This window comes from Sebastes umbrosus, chromosome 2, assembly GCF_015220745.1.
Source record: "Sebastes umbrosus isolate fSebUmb1 chromosome 2, fSebUmb1.pri, whole genome shotgun sequence".
NCBI classification, from domain to species: Eukaryota; Metazoa; Chordata; class Actinopteri; order Perciformes; family Sebastidae; genus Sebastes; species Sebastes umbrosus.
The window spans coordinates 881,512-902,726 of record NC_051270.1 but is presented as its reverse complement, the minus strand read 5'-3'; the positions used below and the strand labels follow the sequence as shown (position 1 = coordinate 902,726).

Here is a 21,215-nt window from a genome sequence, read left to right as displayed (position 1 = left end):
ACACCAAGACCTTGAGGAACACCAGAGAAAAAGACATGCTGTGATTTGGGATCAAAAACTAAATAAATTCATCATTTTAGAATAGGAGAAAATAACACATTTATACTCGTGGGTACCCAGAGAACCCATTCACATATCTTGAGGCCAACTTTGGAGCGTTAGTCAGCCTCCTTCCCGACAAGCTAGTATGACATGGTTGGTACCAATCATAAAGTGGGCATGTCTGTAAAGGGGAGACTCGTGGGTACCCATTTACATTCACACATCTGGAGGTCAGAGGTCAAGGGACCCCTTTGAAAATGGCCATGACAGTTTTTCCTCGACAAGATTTAGCTTAAGTTTGGAGTGTTATTTAACCTCCTTCATGACAAGCTAGTATGACATGGTTGGTACCGATGGATTCATCAGTTTTTTTTTAGTTTACTATGATACCAGTATCGGACTTCTCTTCTGCCTTTTCTTTCGGACATTTGCTGGACTTTTTTTTTTTTTTACTTTTTTGACGACTTTTTTTTATCATACTTTTCGAACATTTTTCAGATATTTTTGGGACATTTTTCTGACCTTTCTTTGGACTTTTTTTCTGATGTTTTTCGTACATTTTTCAGACTTTTTATTGTTCATTTTTTTGACTTTTTCGGACAAAAACCCTCACACATTCACATATCTAGTTTGGAGCGTTATTTAGCCTCCTTTGCGACAAGCTAGTATGACATGGTTGTTACCAATTGTTTCCTTCGGTCTTCTAGTTTCATATGATATCTGTAACTCTAGCTCTAAAACTGAACCTGCTACAACCTCTGAAAGACAGTAAAGTCGGTCGGTATTCAGAGGGTTAAAGAATCAGAGATTCCTCGTAAACAAATCAGAATCAGACATTTCTAATGATGACATTTCATGTCCTGATCTTCATGATGTTAATACACCATTTAAAGAGATGTAGATCAGACCTTTAAGATGCTTGAAATGATTTCAACCCTTTGACCTTTTAGTGACTTTTTAAGACGAATCATTGAACTTCGTAGTCTAAAGTTTATTCTGTGGGGAGATGCAAAAGGTTTATAAAAACTAAATGTAGTTTCTGGTTAACGACGACATTACGAGGTAGAAGAAGTGGCTCATAATTATAATAAAACACACTGTGATTATCTGCTGCAGTGGATCAAACTGAGAGCAGGAATCCACTCCAACAACTCTGTCTGTCTGTCGGAGGTTTAAACTTTCCAAGTACGTTGGAGATGATTTATGAGTTAATTAGTGAGGTTGATGTATGCGCCGCATGTCGTTAAGAGCAATGAAAAGGTGCTGAGATGGGAGGAAAAAAGTGAGGAGAGAAGAGAAGAGAAGAGATGGAAAGAACAGGATGAAGAGATGTGAGGAGGAGGAGGAGGAAGGGAAAGGAAATGCTTAGAGAGGAGAGGAGAGGGGAAGACAGATAAGGAAGAAGCTTGTAAAGAATGGGAGAGGAGACAAAAAAGAAAGAAAGAAAAGGACAAATAAAGATGACAAAGAAAAGAAAAGGAAACAGAAAGATGAGCCGATAAGGAAAAGAAAGATGCAGAAGCTGCGGAATAAAGAGAAGGGAAGAGATTTAGGCAACGGAGAGGAGATGAAATTGCCGGAGAGGAGAGAGAAAAGAGAGAGTAAATAAGGTGGAGGCTGAGTTGTGGGATATGGAGGTGTATTGGCCTTTCAGCCTCTAACACTCATAAAGCCGGCGAGGATATAAAAGTGAGGGACAGCGCCACTAAAGAGGAGTTTAATAGGCAGCGTTTTCTGTTGATTCTGCAGGAGCTGCACAAAACGCTTACACTTCTGGGCTCTAATTGTAGCCGTAAAAACAAAAAAGGACTCGGCGGCCCGGCGGTGTGAGGCGGGGGGGAAGCAGTCGGGAGGACTGCGGCGGTTTGCAGACCCTTCGGTCGTCTAATCATCAGAGCTGAGAACAGCACTGGAGGGACGGCCGAGGCTGCGTGGGCGGCACAACAAATATCTGACTAATGGCGGTAAATGAAAGGATAACAGAGAGAGAAGGAACGCTCACACCGCTACTCAACATTAGTCTGATGCTTAAAGTGAAGGTGGCCTTGAGATCTACGGAGATGGGTGGAAAGACTTCACTGCATAAACACCAGAGTTCATCGTCATGGAAACATGGATGTCTGAACCAAATTCAAAAGGTACTTCATCCAGTAGTTGCTGAGATATTTCAGTCTGGATCGCTAACGAGCTACAAATGCATATAAGGACACCTAAACTATTTTAAAAAAAGGGGGAAATATGTCAGAAAAAGACGAAAAAATGCCAAATTATGTCCGAAATATGTCCCAAAAAATTTCCCAAAAAAGGCTGCAATATGCCAGAAAAAAAGGCCAAAATATGTACAAACAAAAGTCTGAAATATGTCCAAAAAGGGCAGTTATATGTCTGAATTAAATTCTGAAAAAAGTCTTAAATATTTTCGGAAAAAAAGGCTGAAAAAAGCTGAAATATGTCTGAAATGTTTTTTTAAAAAGGTTGAAATATGTCAGAAAAAAGGACGAAAAAAAGCAGATATTTGTCTGAATAAAAATCTTAAAAATGTCTGAAATATGTCAGAAAAAAGTCTGAAAAAGTTAGCAGGAAACGTTATGGTATGGCGGTAGCGTGCGGTGGAACCGGTCGTCGCTCTCGTCTCCATGGTCAAATGGGCCGACGCTACGACTGTAGAGCACCCAGATACTGACATCTATGTTCTCTGCATTGAAACGGCCCCGATGGAGCTGACCATGGATGGATAAAGAGAATGGAGCTGACGGGAGAGCTAGAGACCACCTTGGAGAAGTTACAGGAAGTAGACACGTTGGACGAGTACATCCGGTTTTCAAAATAAGGTGTCAACAAAGGGAACTGTATATACAAAATACATCTATGGAAATAAGACTGATGGATTATATTCACCAGAAGTATAAAACATTATAAATTAAAAAGAGAACACCACTAATCTGTGAGGGAAATGTCTTTATTCTTTGATTTCTGGGTTGCTGGATAAAATGGTGGCGAGGTAAAGAATAAGAATAAGGTTTAACGGGTCGACGTTGAAGAGAAACATTGGAGGGAAACCTGGTGATAAACGGATGATTCCTGGGTTCCACCTACAGGGAGTGTCTCCTCACAGTGAACCCGTCAGTCACGGCTGCAGAGGGAAACATACAGTATGATAATGCAATTAAGAGCCGACAGTAGCGCTTTGGACCGGCGGCCGCGACCTCCATTCAAACTGAAGGGCTTTTTAGCATCGAGCTAATCACGCAGGAGACGGTCCTCCTGATTAAGGGAATAATCAGCAGACGCTTCCTTCCTGCATTAGAGGAGGACGGAGATAAAGAGTGGAGACAGTAATCAACTCCTCTCTCTCTCCCTCTCTCTCTCTCTCTCTCTCTCTCCCTCCTCCTCTCACACGTCTATTTGTTTGTCATCCCGTCTTCACGCAGCTTTACATCCGGCTGAGTGTCCTCACGTGTACGACACGCCGCTGTGTTTACATACAGTAATGTAATTATCCTTCCCGGCTTCTCATCATCTCATTTAAGCTGTTTTCATGCCCAGCAGGAGAGCGTCATATTAGTGGTTTCTCTCTTTTCATGGTGTTTGTTCCACCTTCCTCCTGAGAGAAGTCATTTTGCTTTGGCAACACATGAATGTCACGACGATACAGTGGACTGAACTGAACCCAGCTTGTTCGTCATCAGGTGGACAGAACAGCAGCTCATAGAGATCCCTACCTACGTTTTTGGGGTTAACTTAACCCTTCATTGTCAGGGATGCACAGATTTACCTGCCAAACATCGGTATCGGAAGATTTTCGATGGTTACGTGTTGTGTTGCATTCATTTTGCGCCGGCTAAATGTTGTGTTGTTAGCTGCTGGTTTAATTACATTTCATTTATGTTTTGTTGGGCTATTGTAAGTACTGAAACATGTAATATTGTATTCAGGCTAGAGGGGCTTTTGAAGCAGTTATTTATCATGTGAAAGAAGGTTATATTTAAAAGCTTGTTTCATACATTTGTACGATTTAATTTGTGCTCATTCAAGATGTGAATGAACGGATGAATGACTTTAAGAGTGAGGACAGTTCTTTTGATTATTTTTTATAATGAAGATGTCTTTTTTTCCCCTGGCACCAAAGGGGGAATAAAGAAGTACAGAATAAACAACAACAAACGTCGGTATCAGACCAGAAGTTTGCAATCGGTGCATCCCTATTAATGTATCACAGTGGAAGATTTATAATGTTTTGAAACAGCGGCTTTGTAGCTCGTCAGCTAATGAATTAGTTAATATTAACTTGGTGAGTCTCAACACTCACTTATTTTAAAACAAACACTGTAAAAGTGTCTTAACACATGGAACCAAAGGAGCAGATTGATCTTGAAGGTCAAGTTAGTCCGATCATCAACTGTTATTCTGTTCTATCATCACCCTGTTTGGATGCTTTCTATCGACAAATGTATTTGTAAAAGTAGCACAAAGGTTTAATTTATTCCTATTTGTTCGTATTTTAAAAACAGTATGCTTTTACTTTACAAGAGAAACGAGGACTAACAGACGAACGTTTTCTCAGGTAACGTTGGCTGGAGATGCTGCAGCAACACGTTCTCACCCCCACCTCGTCAAATAGTGCCGCCTGGTCAGTGCTGCTCGGCATCGGAGACCGACGCATGGCGTTCCCCTCTGGCGTTACTTTTAGATGGACAGGGATGGCGTGTGCATACATTCACCGGCCACTTTATTAGGTACACCTTGCTAGTACCGGGTGGTCTTCTGCTGCTTCAAGGTTGGACGTGTTGTGCGTTCAGAGATGGTATTCTGCATACCTTGGTTGTAACGAGTGGTTATTTGAGTTCCTGTTGCCTTTCTATCATCTCCAACCACTCTGCCCATTCTCCTCTGACCTCTGACATCAACAAGGCATTTCCGTCCACACAACCCCCGCTCACTGGATCTGTTCTCTTGTTGGGACCATTCTCTGTAAACCCTAGAGATGGTTGTGCGTGAAAATCCCAGTAGATCAGCAGTTTAATACTCAGACCAGCCCGTCTGGCACCAACAACCATGCCACGTTCAAAGTCACTTAAATCCCCTTTCTTCCCCATTCTGATGCTCGGTTTGAACTTCAGCAAGTCGTCTTCACCACGTCTAGATGACGTAATGCATTGAGTTGCTGCCATGTGATTGGCTGATTAGCTATTTGTGGTAACAAGCAATTGAACAGGTGTGCCTAATAAAGTGGCCGGTGAGTGTATATGCTCGTTACTTGCATAGTGTCCTATCAAAATAAACTTCCGTTTTCACAGGAAGTTAGGTTTAGGGCAACACAACCACTTAGTTAGGGTTAGGAAACGGTCGTGGTTGACGTTAACTTCACTGACTAGTGACTCACGGGACTGACGATACCGACGAGTCACGTGTCTAAAGACTGACGTGACAAAATAAGTCAATAAATGACTTTTAGTTTCTCCCGGGACACTGAACAGCGGTCTTCTGGTTGAAAGTCTTGTGTTTGTTGGACCCGTCCACCTCCTCTCCCACCGACCCTGAACGGACTCTCACATATTAATACTACGTCGTTGAAAGCCCGGTTCGTCACATACTGTTGCTAAAAGGCGCCTCCGTGCATCAAAACCCAGTACAGAGCCTCTAGAGAGAGAAGTACTTCATGAAGCAGTCTGAGCTGGACTTAAACCGGCCACCCGAGCCAAGTCCCTACAGACTGAACTACTGATGCTGACATGCTGAACTCAGATTAGTTTGACTGCTGAGTCAAAGTGCGATGAAGACTGCAGTCTGCAGCTTTATCAGCACACACACATCACGGCTGAATAATTAGTGAAGCAGCTGTAAACACTGAGACGTAGAAACAGAAGCACTGGACTCAGGCCAGGCATCATTCAGCTGATATCAAACACAGGAGGAAACATCCACACCCTCTAACAACACAATACCAGTACCACTGGGAGTCACACAGTCCGTCCTGATGTCACTACAAAGGTCATAATACTGTCCAACATTTCACCAACAGGATGTTGTTTATTAACGTCATCTTCAGGGTTTCGGTGTTCTAAACTTCTAAACGCCAACGTGTGAAAAACTGGTGCAGCTTTTTAAAAACACCGGTGTATTGTCCATCGCCCTCCAGCGCTGCTTATTTTATCATGTTTCAGCATCTTCCTGCCCTACTTTCTCCCTCCTCACCCTGCGGACGCTTCAGGACTCCGACCAGAACCAGAGCTCTGCAGCAGGAGGAACAAACCTTTGATTCTGTCCTGCAGCGTGAAAACAGACGACTCCTCTGGTTCCATCACAGCCCTCAGTGAGAGAACATGTTGTCACATGTAGGTGAACACGGGGTCAACGGCACGATGACGAGACGAGAGAACACGTCAGCTCAGCGATAACAGCACTAGTTGCATATAAAGAAGATCAAATGACATTAATAAAGCCATTGATAAGACACGGAGAGGAGAAGCATTAGAAACACAATCATAAAACTGCAACTCCAAATTAAAAATACAAATGTAAAGTTTGCCAATAAAGGGAATCATGGTATCAATCTAAAAAAAAAACCTCAGCAATTAATTTCTAATTACAGCTATCTGGAAATTATTAACAAAAGTTGTGGATAGTACCTGGTACTTTTTTGGTACCACCTCGGTCGTGGTCCAGGTGGAGAAGGTGGAGTTAAAAACTGCAGACCACTGATTGGTCAGAGAGAATCGTCACGAGCACGACACGGGACATCCTGCACAAACCCGCCGTCTTTAAATAACCAAACTACCGTCATTAGCGATTCTTTTTATTAACTTGACCCACATTTTCAAAAGATGGCAGCCTGCAAAACTAAACCATACACTATGCCGTACAGTGCGTATACACGTCACGAAAATGCGATATACTCGCCTACGAATATTTTGCGCAACCCGATATCACGCCAAAGCGTGTAATAGACCCGCCTGTCCACCAGAGGACAGCATGTCAGTGTCACGTTTTGCCTCGCTGAGCGTGAATTTTCGCTATGACAACGGAGCAAACTAGGAGAGACTAAACATCTCTCAATCTTCCCGACTCTGCAGCATATTGCTAAATGTATGTGTGTTTAATAAAAGTCAGCAGACAGAACGCTGAGACAAGGTGGTATTCTACCTGAGACCAGGTGGTCTTCTACCTGAGACCAGGTGGTATTCTACCTGAGGCCAGGTGGTATTCTACCTGAGGCCAGGTGGTATTCTACCTGAGACCTAGTGGTCTTCTACCTGAGACCAGGTGGTATTCTACCTGAGGCCAGGTGGTATTCTACCTGAGGCCAGGTGGTATTCTACCTGAGACCAGGTGGTATTCTACCTGAGACCAGGTGGTCTTCTACCTGAGACCAGGTGGTATTCTACCTGAGGCCAGGTGGTATTCTACCTGAGACCTGGTGGTATTCTACCTGAGACCAGGTGGTATTCTACCTGAGGCCAGGTGGTATTCTACCTGAGACCAGGTGGTCTTCTACCTGAGACCAGGTGGTATTCTACCTGAGACCAGGTGGTATTCTACCTGAGACCAGGTGGTATTCTACCTGAGGCCTCGCAGCAGGTTCATCCGTCTGTGGCTCAGATCATACATATTTCATCATATACAGATTCACAAGTCAAATATAACTTCTCATTTCTCGCTCTGTGGACGCTCCCCGTCCTCGCCTGTTTTGTTTTTGTGCTCGTGACAGCAGAGAGTTGCTGCACTAAGTTCCTCTTCAGATTTTAATTGGATTCCTTTAGGTCATAAAGGCGTGCTCGACTTAATCTGCTGTACTGTCAGCAGGCCGGCCCGCTCGGTGAGGTCGCCTGTATTTCTTTGTGATTTATCAGAGTAAGCTGAGGTGGGATTAGTGGGTTTGTGACCGGGGACGACCTTTTCATTTCATTTCCCAGCAGTCCCACAGACACAGGCAGGAATCACAATGATACACTGCTCTCTCTCTCTCTCTCTCTGTCTCTCTTTGTCTCTTATCCACAGATGAGCTGGACCACGTCTCTCATTTTACTCTCTGAACACCACACAGGGTTTCACATCATCACTGCTCTTCTATTCTTAACATATTATAGAGCGCTGTCAATCAATTAAAATATATAATCCTCAAAGAATAAAGACATTTCCCTCACAGATTAGTGCTATTCTCTTTTTAATTTATAATGTTTTATACTTCTGGTGAATATAATCCATCAGTCTTATTTCCACAGATGTATTTAGTATAAACAGTTCCCTTTGTTAACACCTTATTTTGAAAAGCGGACGTAGTCCCACGTGTCTACTTCCTCTAACTTCTCCAAGGTGGTCTCTAGCTCTCCCGTCAGCTCCGTTCTCTTTATCCATCCATGGTCAGCTCCATCGGGGCCGTTTCAATGCAGAGAACACAAATGTCAGTATCTGGGTGCTCTACAGTCGTAGCGTCGGCCCGTTTGACCACGGAGACGAGAGCGACGGCCGTCTCCACCGCCAAGTTACCGCCATACCATAACGTTACCTCCATACCATGACGTTACCACCATACCATAATGTCACCGCCATACCATAATGTCACCGCCATACCATAACATTACCACCATACCATAACGTTACCGCCATACCATAACATTACCACCATACCATAACGTTACCGCCATACCATAATGTCACCGCCATACCATAACGCTTCCTGCTAACTTTTTCGGACTTCTTTTCAAACATTTTGCAGACATTTTTCTGCCTTTTTTTTTCTAATATTTCAGCCGTTTTTTCCCGGAAATATTTCAGACATTTTTCAAATTTTCATTTAGACATATTTCTGCTTTTTTGGGACATATTTATTTTCATTTTTTTTTTGCCTTTTTTCGGAAATATTTCAGACTTTAATTCAGACATATATCGGCCTTTTATCGGACATATTTTGGACTTTTGTTTGAAAAAATGTTGGCCTTTTTGGGACAGTTTTTGGGCCATATTTCGGACATACTTTGGCATTTTTTCAGCCTTTTTTAAAAACAATTTTCAGACATATTTCAGCTTTTTTCAGCATTTGTTCTGACTTATTTTCTGGAAGTTAGCATGCAGCTTTAGCTCTGCTCTGTCTAGCTCTGCTTTTCCTGTCAATGTGTGAAACCCAAAGTGTTTCCATCCTTTACTGGATGTGTAGTGTTTACAACGCTGGATTTAACATGGGAGGGTGCAGGTCGTATCCACGACGACCCTCCAACGTTTTACACTCTCTGAGGTTTGTTTCGGTTGACGGATACGGAACGGATATGACGTCACATTACTCAGACTACCACAATAAAAGCAGTAACTTCCTTCTACCTCCGTATAGACTCAGATGGATCAAATATATAGATTCTGGCAAGGCGATTGGAGAGGTAAGATATGTTGTAGGAGGAGAAGAGACAAATACCTTTAACTTCCCCTCTTATCGCCCCGATCTAATGAAGGTCATAGCATTTTATTTGTGCTGCTCAAAGCGGTGATGAATTACATTTGAAAAACCCAACAGCAAATCTCTTTTTCAATGGAACGACTTTCTACCAGAGACATACGTCTTATTAAATCTGTCTGACTATCCACACATAAATCCCGTTCATCTCCATCCTACTGAGACAAACATCTCAAACCAAACTAAACCAGATGTATATTCTGCACGGACAGAAACCACAGGAGGTAAAGTGAAACAGCTTGTAAGACATCACAACACACATCAAGAAATCAAGCAGGTGTAAAGACGCCCTGTAATAACGTCTCAAAGGCAAACAGATAAATAAAAGTCAGCGGTCGCCCGAGAGATGAAATAAAGAAGATGAATGAACAGACAGAAACCTGATGAGAGGAGAAGCTGGAAGAACAATCTGCACTAGAAAAGCTCAGCGTTGAATGGAAGATAGCTGCGTACCTCCTTCTCCTCATATCCACACAGATAAATACACTTAGTCTTCCTGTCCCAAGTCCTTTACGTCCACGTCTGCAGCTTCTTAAGTCAAACTGAGCAGAATGACGCTGCAGAAACAAGCTGGAACTAATGTTCAGAGTGAGCCAGTACCCAGCAGCAGAGACCTTTGCCCTGTCGTCCTACCTGGAGATATCTCGCTGTGCTCTAAACATGTGGTTACACGTCCACGTTCAGCTGTGAAGAGCGAGCTGAGAGCTCTTCTTCCTCCTTCATCCTCCTCCTCCTCCTAATCCTCCTCTTTCAGAGCTCCGACAATAAACTCCAGAGCTCTTTTCTTTCTCTCCGCAGACTTTTGTCCCAATTCTTCAACCTCTGTCGCTGCTTCATGCCCTCCTTTTCCTTCCCTCTGCTGCTCTCCTCCCACTGCTCCTCCTCCTCCTCCTCCCCGTGCACAAACACACCATAAATCGCCTCCACCTCCGAGGGCACGGCTCTGATTTCAGCCCCCTCTCCTCCCTCTCCTTCCTCTCCTTCCTCTCCTTCCTCTCCTTCCTCTCTCTTACTGAAACAAGTTGAGCTCCGTCAGGCCGACGGGAGGAGAAAGGTGGAAAGAGGAGAAGCGAGAGGGAGAAAGGAGAGGTGTCACCTTACATACTGTCAGGAATAATAGAGAGGAGCTTTGTCTCGCTTTTCTTTCTTTTTTTTTTAAAGCTGTGGAATGCAAAAGTCTTTGAAAGTAAAGAAGAAGAAGCATTTGGATTCGGTTGTCTCAGTGTTTGCAGGAGGGCGAGCACAACTCTTATGAACATTTTGCACTTTCAACCAATGAACCTGCAACCGGTCAGCAACGGGGAGAAAGGAGTCGAGGTTGTGTTCATGTTAGCAGGTTTCTTGTTGGTGGGGGGGTGATTTTGTTTTGCTGCAGTAGAGTATCCACCCTGCAGGTGTGATACAGGAACCGTGGTAGTGGTTGCTAGGAGCAGTTACCTATGTTGATTTAAGAATTGTTATTTCTGTAAATCAACTTACAACAACCTGTACAGCTGCAAACATCTCATACACACTGTGACACCATTAAATCTTATTGTTCTAGCTCCGACCCCGGGGCGATGACATCCTCATGCTGAATCCTGCCTACAAAGCTCCAGCTGCTCAACCATGTTTCCACTGAACACAACATCAGTCATGTTTAAATCACTGAATAAGAAGAAGAAGAAGAAGAAGAAGAAGAAGAAGAAGAAGAAGAATACGAATAAGAAGAAGAAGAAGAAGAAGAAGAAGAAGAAGAAGAAAACCTGACCTGAAAACGTTAAATGAAAAGGTGAAACACTGAAACTAAACTAAACCTGTGATCACTGATTATTGATTGGGAACATACAGTAAATCTGTAAATTGATTGTAATGTATGATGTTGTATTATGTGATTTTATGTATGAATTGCTATTCTGCATTTTTTAATTTATATTATCTTTTTATTAAAAGCCTAACCAGGGTAAGGTCTGCAAATTAGACAAGGCTAGAAGTCCTATATACGTTGCATCGGTTGCACTTTAATGAAGTGTAACAATGCCTACATGTATTGTCCCTGTCAAATAAACTAATAAATACAATTAAAAAAATCTGGATATGTGAAAACAAACAGATTTGAGCTGTCAGTCTGAACGAGGCGAGGTGTAGGTGAAGACCTGATTTAACCCTCCAAGGTGGCAGGTTTAACCTCAGAGTACCGTCAGTGGACACACGTGGATTATATGGACCTTTTCAGTGAGAAATATATTTTTCATGAAACTAGTTTCTGATCTTATTTCATAAAGGAAACACAGCGGAGATCATGTTCATGCTGGAGCTCAGATTAGGATTGTTGTCACCAAAACATGAACATCCTTTGGGGTGTTTGTGTTCATCGGTGGTCAAACAGTAACTAAACCAGTTTTAACTACTCTAGATTAAGGTCCTGGTTTAATATGTAACTTGTCCAGGAAAGTGATTTCCTCTGTCTGAGACTTCCTGCTGTAGACGGCGTTAAACAAACACCTGGAGGAGCTGCAGCAGCCAGCAGGGATTTGCTCGTAGCTTTGTATTTGCCAAACAATGATTTCATTTGGAGTGAACTCATCCCGGCTCATCCTCTGTTTCTTCTGAGCCCGGAGGCATGAAGGTATAAATTCCTTATTAACAAAAGCAGGATCATGGGGGAGTGAGCTCTGTAATTAAAGAGTACACAGACCGGAGGAGCGCCGGGCCGGTCGGAGCACGCCGCTGCATGCCTGAGCTGCAGAGCTAACGAAGCTCCGCTGATGGATGCTCCATTAAGGACGGAGATCAGCGGAGCGGATCAGGAGGAGGGAGGCTGGGAACCGACTGCACCTCCACAGCTCTTATCTCTTCTCCGGAAACAACTCACACAACAAGCCGTAGCCTCCGGGGAGGGTAGGGGGGCTCTACACCACAATGCCAGGAACGCCGGTAATCATCTTCTGTAATGTAAACTGTGAGCAGCCCGGGACAACTTCTACCTGCATCCTCACGTTAGTTCAGGTTATTATCAGTCACTAATGCAAATATCTCACTACAGTAGGTTAGAAAAACTGAGAGATCTCCTCTGTTCCATTAGCTTCAGTCAGTATGTTTCTGATCGTTCTGTCTTAAGAGCTGAAACATGATGCATCTTTTACGTCCATATTCTAAGATAAGTATCTGCTGCGTATCTCAGACTGAGATCTCTTCTTCCTCTGAGCTCCATTAAAACACGTCACTGAGCATCACTGTTGTTCCTTCATCACCATGAACACACACACTGTAGTTCATTCTGACTCAATCCCACCTACACCGTCCTGCTGACACTGATACTCACCAGAGCACCAAATGTGGATTAATCCGCCGCTGAAAGTAGTCCCCAACAAATGCGCCACTGCAGGCTGTTCTCATACACCGTTCGTACCTATACCTACGAAAAGTAACACACTGTAAATCATATACATACAACTTGTATGTAATCATGAACCAGGAAGTATAAAGAGCAACAAACGCCGTGTAGGGAGGAGGTCAAAAAAACATCAGACTTTCACCCAGAAGGCCGCTGTAAAGTTTTGGTTTATACTCGCGCAGGCCTCCGTAGACGGCGCGCACGCTACGAGCATGCTCAGCACATTGCTCGTTGCAACGTGCTCCAAAACGCCAGGAGGCGTACAAACTAAACATTCTGTGGATAAGCAAGAAGTCAACGAGTGTGACCGGAAAGGAAAGTAGGTTGCCTGGCAACAGCAGTAAACACTAAACACCGACGTACGTACCGCCAAACATTGCATCTGTGAGCTGTAATCATTACTGTCGCTTACCTCCAAGTCTAAAGGACATTCTGTCTCTCGGTGCTTCCTCTTGGGTCGCCACTACTTTCATCTTTTTTTAGCTTTTACAAAACGAGCTCTTGTATTCTTTCCTCAGTGTGTTGCCTATTTCTTTCCAAGTATTTAATGTCATGTGACTGTCCCTGAGGTCATGTGACTGTCCCTGAGGTCATGTGACAGTCCCTGAGGTCATGTGACAGTCCCTGAGGTCATGTGACTGTCCCTGTGGTCATGTGACAGTCCCTGTGGTCATGTGACTGACTGGTCTCTCAACGAACAGTTGTAGAGACGTCTGTACAGGCCAACCTGCTCGGCCGGTCTTCCCTCGAAGGCGTCCGTGTTGAGATAAAAGGCGCAGCGCGTGCAGTCGGCACATAGTCAGAAAAAGAGGTGCACGACAAACCACCGCGACAACTTCACACAAACGTCATTTTCTGGCAGGCGCACCTTGCACCAGCTTCACTACGCCGTCCATAAACCTAGCTGTATACTCACTAGAGCACCAAATGTGGATTAATCCGCCGCTGAAAATAGTCCCCAACAAATGCGCTGTTGCCGGTTGTTCTCAAACACCGTTAGTAATTATACCTTTTCCTCATTATGCTGATAGAAGACGTGATCCGGGCGGCGTTACATTCCTTTCAACCCATATTCTCTGTCACAAGTTAGAAGTATATAAACCTAACGTCTAGACCGGGCTGCAAACTGTAAATCTAAAACAGAGCAGCAGCATTTAAAGTGTTTAGCCGTCGTAGTGAAGCAGACTGATAGAAAACAAGAAGAACTTTGACACAACCAACAACAACATATCCCAGGAGTCTTAGCTTCCAGCAGCAGCAGCAGCACCCGCGAGGCTCTGACAGCGTCTAACAAAACATCTTTAACTTTTTATACCTGAGAGAGAGAGAGAGACAGAGAGAGAAAGAAAGAAAGAAAGAAAGAAAGAAAGAAAGAAAGAAAGAAAGAGAGAGAGAGAGAGAGAAAGAGAGAGAGAGAGAGAGAGAGAGAGAGAGAGAGAGAGAAAGAAAGAAAGAAAGAAAGAAAGAAAGAAAGAAAGAAAGAAAGAATGAAAGAAAGAGAGAGAGAGAGAGAGAGAGAAAGAAAGAGAGAGAGAGAGAGAGAGAGAGAAAGAAAGAGAGAGAGAGAGAGAGAGAGAGAGAGAGAAAGAAGCATTATTTGTCCTCTGAGATGAAACCAGGTTTTAACCAACAGAGGTCAAAAAGTCAACAACACTTTCAGCAGTTTACTCCGAGAACAACAGCATCTGTGTTTCTGGTCTGCGGTCCTCCGGCTGCTGGTGGGAGACGATCAGGTGACCGTCCTCTAGACGACTTGACAACTAAACATCAACACATCCCTCCTTGTTATGAGGTCAGAGGTCAGAGATCAGGTTTACTGGCCCACCGGGGGTGGGGGGTGTTACTGCAGACTGGTGGCACATAAACAAGAGGAAGGTGAAGAGACGCCGGCTACAGTTTCTCTGTTACTCTGGTGAACAGAGAAAGAGTCTGGTGGAGGAGGGACCCAGAGCCGGGTTCTGCCCGAGGTCTCTACCCGCTAAGGGGGAGTTTTTCTTGCATGCTCATGGGGGATCTCTTGTATAGAGTACGGTCTAGATCTGCTCTAAACTCTATAAACTGAATTGAATTTAAGGGACGAATATTCTCCAACAGGAGACGGACAGCAGCTGAACAAGAGGTTATGTTGATGCTACTTTAGTACTGCGCAGGCGGACATGTCCTCAGAGTTTAGGCTGCACAGGGTCGGCCCGCACGGACAGGCACTTATTTTCTAGGATAACCCGACTTTTAAACTACATCTAATTCTAACCTTAAAGGATAACTTGTGTAATATTTCAACCAGGAACCTATTTCCCCAGGTTTTTGTGACAAAGACGAGCACTTTTAGTGGACGTAACCTGACAGAACCAGGTTGCTCCAGGTGATTACATTACAGCTGGTTTAGCAGCTGGTTTAGCAGCTGGTTTAGCAGCTGGCGGCGGCAGCGTCTTCCCTTAATACTGGATCAGTTTCAAAAAGTGTTGTCCCCTATTAGTCACTTAAACAGTTATCCTTTAACCAGAAAACCAAATCATAACCCTCAAATATCCCTTTGACAAAGTGACCTGAGAAATGTCCTCAGAGTCAAAGTCCAAACTCTAAACACTCTAAATGATCATCACAAAGATAGAAGGACAAATGCTTTCAGGAGCCAACATGTAGGGCGTGTTCACACCAGCCTTGTTTAGTCCGGTTGAACCGAACCCTGGAGCGTTTACCCCCCGTGGTGCGGTTTGTTTGGGTCGGTGTGAACGCAGGAATCGAACCCCGGTGCAGACCAAACAACCGCTCCCTGGTCCGCTTCGAAGGGGTGGTCTCGGTCCGCTGTCAAGTGAACTCTGAAGTGGTTCATTCTGGTGTGAACACCATTTAAACCAATCACAGGAAGCGGATCATTTTATCATTTCATTAGTTAAAAGAACATTTCCTAGCAAAATGTTGAGTAGCAGGAGACGAACTGGGACTCACCACCAAGTGAGATGCCTCCTTAACATATGGACTGAAGATGATGATAGCGTCTTCCTCCAAATGCCTGCATTAATAAATGATTTAATACCCGCTGTCTCTACTAGAGTTTGCTGATCTGAGCTCCAGATCAACATGAACACAATCTGACAGACTTTTTAGTCGTTGTTGAAATTTTTTTTTGCCAAATTTGAGGAGATTCCCTCGAGGCGTTCCTGAGATGTACGAACAACCTGAAATCACAACGCCTCCGGCCGCAGCTGTCGCCGCCGTGGAAAATAATAAACTACAAAAATAAAACCAAAAGTTTGCTGCAAACGGAAAAAAGAAAAAGCCAGATTTGTGTCCTTCAGGACGAGAAGACAAGAAGCTCGTTGAGATTCAGAGTGTTTGCTGGCGCTGCAGAGACGATAGAGAGGATCTCTCTCCATCTCTTTCAGTGTAAACATGTGCTGCCCTCTGGCTCGGCACTACCCACCCACACCGACTGTATAAATAATACCACAATAAGAGCTCTTCTGTCTGTTTCTGAGCTCTGTGGCTGCCTACACACTGAACATTATCTCTCACACACACACACACACACACACACACACACACAGAGTCGGCTTCAGGACAGCAGAGCGGGTCAGAGGTTCTACTGAGACTATTATTAGCAATCAGCCGCCGTATCTTCACCTGCTGTTTTGTGAGCAAACACACAGGTTGATGATGTCGTATAGAGCAAACATACCATAATATATCTGTGGGGGTTTTACAGGGCTGTGGATCGATACAGATGACTCAGATTCCTGCCTTTAAAAACTGACTTTCTTGCACAAAACTTTCTTGTGAAATAACTCTCCTCCCTCTGGAGAGACAACACAAACTGTAAAAGAGTTCTGCAACATATGAGAGGTCGTCAGTGCCCTCTGTATGACCTCTACCACTGCAGGAACTCACTGAAATGTTAACATGCTTGTATCCACTGTTACAGGAGGTTTTATTCTGTGCTCGCTCTGAGGACGACTCGTGAGCAGCAGGTGCATCCATCATCAGTCTGCTCCTCTATCAGCTGCTGACTAACCTTTGCACACATCACCAGTTCATGCAGTTTTATGGCACAGAAACGTCTCCTCATGTTGATGTTTTGTATGTTACGCTACACTCGTAGAACTGGATGCATCCAGGTAACGATGTGACTCATTACTGAGCAGCTAGAAATCCAGCTTCACAAAGTGTGCCGCTGTTAGTCACTATAGGGATGAGTACCAAAACCCGGCACTAAACGAGCCCCGTCGTTACTGGTTCTGCTGTCGGACCAGAGACCCTGCTCTTAGCGGCGATGGCGGAGAGAACAAAACGGACCGTAGACGATGATCGCTGCCAAAAGTGAAACAAGTCTTTTGCTAGTAAGGACGGAAACGTGAACAATCTGTCAAAACATCTGGAGAGAGTTCATCAGTTTCGTCCCTCATTGCCCCATCCACCTCCATCACTTTATACTTTATAATAATGAGTTAGCACGTACGTTCTGCTGCTGCGTTTAGAGGAAATAACTCTCCACACCAGCAGGCGGCGCTAGTCTGTATTCATCATTCAGAAAGGGGAACAGGAAGAGCGAGGACAGGGGATAAACAAGCTGTTATGATACGTACATGAAATAAAGCGGCGTCTGCCGACCATTTTCACACCACTCTCACTATCCACTTAGCTTCATTCCAGATGTTCATGTTGCTGTGAAAACATCTGGAATGATCAGATGAGATGAAGATGAAACATGAGGAGAGTCTTGACTTCACATGTTGACTTTCCTCACGTCCGTTTCTCTTCTCGTGCACTGATTCGTTAAAGCTGAACAGCCAATCAGAGGGATTTCTCTCACCGACGAGCTCCTCCGCCGAATCAACGGCTGAAAAACCTCCGACAGACGAGAGCTGACGGCTCCAAACTGTCGGACCGTCGGCTCGGTGTGTCAGGACCTTTAGACCGATGAAAGATGAATCTGACTAGAGTGGAACCGGACCCAAAATGGCCTCCACGTGCACGGCTCGATACCACTATAGGGTTGGAGAGGAAATCAATGGACCATCATGAGGTGGAGCTGCAGCTGAAACTCAGCGGAGGCAGAACGAGCGCCTGCAGGCGACTAAACTACCAGCTGCTCTCTCTCCCCCCCCCCCCCCCCCGACTCCAGCTCAGATACCGCGGTCCAATCTGAAGCTGTAAGGTTGCTCAGTCCGCCTCGGTCCGCCCACACTCTCTCTGCCCTGTCCTCCTCTTGGATGACGTCTTTCATTACACACCGGTCCCAAAAGTCAGAAAAACTTTTCAGGGTTTTCTATGAAGACAGTTTAAAACATGTTCTCTCTTCTGGCTTCGTTGGTGTTTGTCTCTGCTTGAGGAGGATCATGAAAGGTGGAACAGTCCGTGTCTCTGTTGCAATGAATGTGTGAAATTGGTTGTTTTAGTCCAGACGGCCGTCGATGTCGTCTGAATCTGCTCGTTACGACGCCACGCCGAAGCTTTGTGATGGAAATACTCAAACCAAAGACGCCGTGTTCTTTTGGCCAGAACCTTTCAACACATGGAGAAGTATTTTCTGCGTCTCCACCACGGCTGTGTGTGTCGGCAAGAATCTGTTGATACGATATGTATCACGATGCAGGGGTTACCTGTTATTGCAATTTGGTTATCTAATTTTTGGAAAACTGTCCTAGTATAAAGAACAAACCACCATATTCATAACATCTGAGTAAAACAAGTGAACTTTATTCTGCAATCAGAACAGAGATCTGCATTTGCATCGCTCACAGTCCCTGTAACATCCAACATCACAGCTCTACTCTGAGAGGACACGTCCACTGAGAGGACACGTCTCTTTGCCAATGAGTTCATCTTTGCATGTTAAATATGAATTAAAAATCAATATCAATAGAGTGTTTTGGAGAATCAGTTCACTATCACAAAACATAACATCGCAATATTTGACTTTTTCTATATTTTCTTACCTGATCTTCTGATCTAGAAGTTTGTTTCTCTTTCAGTTTCATTTTAAATCTGATAAATATGATTGCGTTTAGTTTCATCAGTCGTGGACTGACATGTGAGCAGAGAATCTGAACGGGGTCATTTTCACCTCGGGGAGGAAACTTAAACTCACTGGATTAAATCAGGAATCAGAGCTTCTACACATCAGATCTGTGTCACTCAGGACGGACAAATAGAAGAAATCAAATAACTTTATAGCTGCAAGAGTGAATGTTTGTCTCAGGAGATTCATCCAAACCTACAGATGATGCTTTCATGCAACACACACACACACGCACACACACACACACACACGCTGCTGTCCTGTTAACCCTGCAGTGTGCAGCCTCTTCCTGTCCCTCGTCTTAATAAGCTGCTCTCTGTGGCGTCACGGCCGTCAGTCGTCAGCACTAACAGGACCAGACAGCAGCGCTGACACGCTCTGCATAGGACGGACGCACACGCACATGCACACACGAACACGCACGCACATGCACGCATTATATCCTATGAATCTAAAAAAAAACCTGATGAATCCATTGGCATCGGTACGAAGGAGGTTAAATAACGCCCCAAACTAAATCTTGTCGAGGAAAAACTGTCGTCCATTTTCAAAGGGGTCCCTTGACCTCTGACCTCCAGATCAGTGAATATAAATGGGTTCTATGGGTACCCACGAGTCTCCCCTTTACAGACATGCCCACTTTATGATAATCACATGCAGTTTGGGGCAAGTCATAGCCAAGTCAGCACACTGACACACTGACAGCTGTTGTTGCCTGTTGGGCTGCAGTTTGCCATGTTATGATTGGAGCATATTGTTTTATACAACTCTGACCTCGGTTGCCGCTGACCTTTCAAAGCGCAACCAATGAGATAACTGGTGCAACTGTTGTTGTTGTCTAAAAACAATGAATGGCGTTCCTTTGCACATTCTTTGATGACCTGCGCTACGCGTTGCCTCTGTGAGGATCTGTGCTCTACCAACGTGTGCGTGTTCTGGACTTCATCACCAGTGTTCACGTCCACAATCTGCATCTGAGAGCTGGTTGATGCTGCGAGACGTCGTCGGCCTTCTGTTAACGCCATGAGTCACAAGCTGCTATTTCTGTCCAGGACAACATCAATGATGAGGTGACAGAGGCGGTCTGCTGCTTTCAGGCTTCAATCACTAACTGATCTCAGGTCAGCTCAGGACATAAAGCTTTAACCGGTCCTTTGATTCAACATGCTGAATCGGCTGAAACACTCGGACACACTGCAGAAACTAGACCGACAGACGCTCACCGACGATCCCAAACTGTCCGACGACCTTAACACGAACGGATTAGTAGATTTAATCAACAGAACTGTAAACTGAGTTTCTCCTCAAAGAATCACATAAAACACTTTAGAGCTGGTGTTTACCAGAGATGTGCTCAGAAGAGCCTCAGAAATAAACATTCAGCATCAAACAGCATGAAAAACGACTAATTGACAACAGAACCTTTAAGAGGGAGCAGCTCTACAGAAAAAAGACAAGATGTTTTAAACTCAAAGATGTAATCTGACGGGCACTAGAACGAGGGACTAAAGGATCCTCACTGTTTCTACTCTTTGCATTTCTTAATTTTTATATTATAGTATTTTATAGACATTGTCACATTTTGGTCCACAAATGAAACTTCTATATTAATATAAAATAAAATAATAATAAATAATTTAATAAAAGACATCAGGAAAAACATTTAAAAAATAACATCTACAAAATCCTAATATACAAAAAAATACAAAATACAAAACAAATATTTAGTTATTATATTAACAACCTATTTTATTGTACTTAATTTATATAATTTGATTCTATTTCATTGTTATTAATAACCTATTTTATTGTATTTAATTAAGATAATTTGCTTCTATTTTATTGTTGTTAATCACTTATTTTATTGTATTTAATTTATATAATTTGATTATGTATTATTATTATTAATCATTTATTTTATTGGATTTAATTTGCACAATTTTATTCTATTTTCTTGATATTTTTATTAAGCTAGTTTTTAACTTCACACTGTTTTACTACTGTTACTGCTATTATAGCTTTTAATTTAATTTTATTACATCTATATAATTTTACTGTCTTGCGTGCATCGGTCTCAAAGTATCACATTGTTAAATTGTTTTTGTCTTTTTTGTTGTTTTCACAGTTCTCGCTTGTTCTGCCTTACGCTCAGCTTCCAACATTTTACATTTGTGTTCATTTGATTTTAACACCAATTATTCAGCAGCACAGAGATCCAGGAAAAGCTGTGAAATTGCATTTCACCCTCGAGCTGCTGATCTCCTGAAAGCCTGTCCCGTCCCGCTGAATCACAGAAGTGCTGAGAGGCGTCGCTTTCAGGAAGCTGCTTCAGG

At 43.6% G+C, this 21,215-nt stretch overlaps 1 protein-coding gene across 3 annotated transcripts in view; it reads right to left on the bottom strand.

Moving 5' to 3' along the window:
• large2 (LARGE xylosyl- and glucuronyltransferase 2) overlaps nt 1–21,215 on the bottom strand; it is an 88,463-nt gene that overhangs the window by 24,537 nt on the left and 42,711 nt on the right. Inside the window, exon 1 of one of the 3 annotated variants that reach the window (XM_037793737.1) lies at nt 10,121–10,448. The exons of 1 other annotated variant lie outside the window; for it this stretch is intronic. The gene's annotated coding sequence lies outside the window, so the exon portion shown is untranslated. One more of the 3 variants, XM_037793742.1, reaches the window with a different exon arrangement.